Source organism: Mirounga leonina, unplaced genomic scaffold (genome assembly GCF_011800145.1).
Source record: "Mirounga leonina isolate KUSES-001 unplaced genomic scaffold, KU_Mleo_1.0 Mir_129, whole genome shotgun sequence".
In the NCBI taxonomy this organism is placed as follows: domain Eukaryota; kingdom Metazoa; phylum Chordata; class Mammalia; order Carnivora; family Phocidae; genus Mirounga; species Mirounga leonina.
This window is the reverse complement of record NW_023270323.1, coordinates 56,650,207-56,652,285: the sequence shown is the minus strand read 5'-3', so window position 1 is coordinate 56,652,285 and position 2,079 is coordinate 56,650,207. Positions and strand designations below refer to the sequence as shown.

Genomic DNA, 2,079 nt, shown 5'->3' with positions numbered 1-2,079 from the left:
ATTCTTATCTTTAAGATGTTATTGTAAAATAAGCATTTGACTATTTTGTATTACCAGTACATTGGATTTTTCTAAGCAATTGCGAACTATTCAGGTAATCTCCATTTGGCAAAAGAATCTGCTCTTTCTTGAAAGAGAAAAAAATGTACCCTTTACAACTGTCAAACACTATCCTATAGAACTTAATGACATCTTTTAAGATTTATTTATTTAATTTGGAAAGAGAGGGAGAGAGGGCAAGCGAGCAGGGGGAGGGGCAAAAAGAGAGGGGGAGAGAATCTTAAGCAGGCTCCCCACCAAATACAGAGCCAGACATGGGGCTTGATCTCAGGACCCTGAAATTATGACCTGAGCCAAAATCAAGAGTTAGACACTTAACCGACAAAGTCACCTAGGTGCCTCAGAATTTAATGACATTTTTATGAGATTTTTGTAACTCTATAATCTCCTAGTAAGAAAATCTCAGTTCCAAAGACAGAAGTTAGGAGCACAGACTGCCTCAAATACTGTCTGTGCCACATCCATATGTGATACATATATGAGACATTGAATGAGTTACTTATGCTCTGTTGCAGTTTCTTCGTGTAGAAAGCAGAAATAATAGGGTTATTTTAAGGATTAAATTGATGAATATGTAGAAAGCAGTTAGAAAAGTATCTAGCAAATGTCTGGTGCTAAGTGAAGGTTTATATCTTGCTTTACATTTTTTTCACCATCATTTTGTCTGATAGAGTTTTTCACATTGACTTACAGTATGATATTTTCTAGGAACATATGTCATGCTATTAAATAATATAGAAAGGGAAGAAGAATGTTATACTGTGTATCAGACACTATGTATAACCCAGCTCTGCCTTTAAAATTTAGTAGGTTGACATTGCAAATGAAAACTTTGACCAACATACTTTTCTATTCTTTATTTAATACCATTCATCCACATATTTCTGAACATTAGATGAATGAATAAATCATTCTTCTTGAGTTGAAACATTGATTATACAATACTACCATGGACTCAACAAATATTTATTAAACACTAGTTACATGTCAACCATTGTGTTAGGCTACAGTGGTACATGGAAATTATCTTAATTATCTTAATTTCCCGAGGAAATCAGTGAGAACTTGCCCACCAGAAAAACATGAAGAAATCCCAGGAATTTAGCAAGGGAAAAAGAAAAGAGGATAGCTTGACCACCTCTCAGAGAAAGCAGAGGGACTCTGAGATAATGCAATAAAAGCAGAAGGCAGCTAATGAGAAGAAGTCTATGCAGACGAGAGAAAACTCTCTCTCAAGAGAGAAAGAAGACTTTTGAAATTCACCTATCAAAATACGCATGTAAGGAAAAAATTATGATACAAATTAGGAGTGACACTTCCTATGGGCACATTGTGCTGGGATGAATGCTTTCTCAGTAAAGGAATGGCTGAAGAGTCAAGAAAAGCCCCACAGAAGAATATGTACTAAAGGATATCTAGTAACAGGCAAATATCTCATTACCAATATTCGGTCAGTCAATAAAACTGATTTATTTTTCCCTCAAATTCTATCTTATATGCGTCCTCTCCTAATCTTTTCTATCCCCCTCCCTTGTCCCCCAATCACAAATCCATACTGCTAATGCTTACAATCAGTTCAAGAATCCTTAGCTGGCTTTTCTGATTTTAGCCTCAGCTACATCCAATTAACCATCCTATGCACCATTTAACACCAATTTATATTTCTTCAAATGCTACAATCATCACACGCCTCCCCCAAATGAAACCCCTTGCATTTAGTAAATCAAATCTAAACTGTTTGGCTTCATTTTAAAAATCCATTACAATCAAATCTTAAATGGGTTTCCAAATATATTCTCCCTCTATAAGCCAATGTAGACCTTCCATTAAAGTTGGGATCAGTTCCTCATGACCATGAAGGCAACTTGTGACAAATCTCGCATGACTCATTTAATGTTGTTTAGATTTCGGTCAATACTCTTCCTGTACCACCATCAACCTGTCCATATGAAGCCACTCATTGTAGATCCAATTCAAATGCCACTTCCTGCTTAAAACTCCCTAATGTCATCTTCCCTC

General features: G+C 35.9%; 1 pseudogene; it reads left to right on the top strand.

Moving 5' to 3' along the window:
* Positions 1 to 1,076: 1,076 nt before the first annotated feature.
* On the top strand, positions 1,077 to 1,316 carry LOC118010908 (annotated as a pseudogene).
* Positions 1,317 to 2,079: the final 763 nt, after the last annotated feature.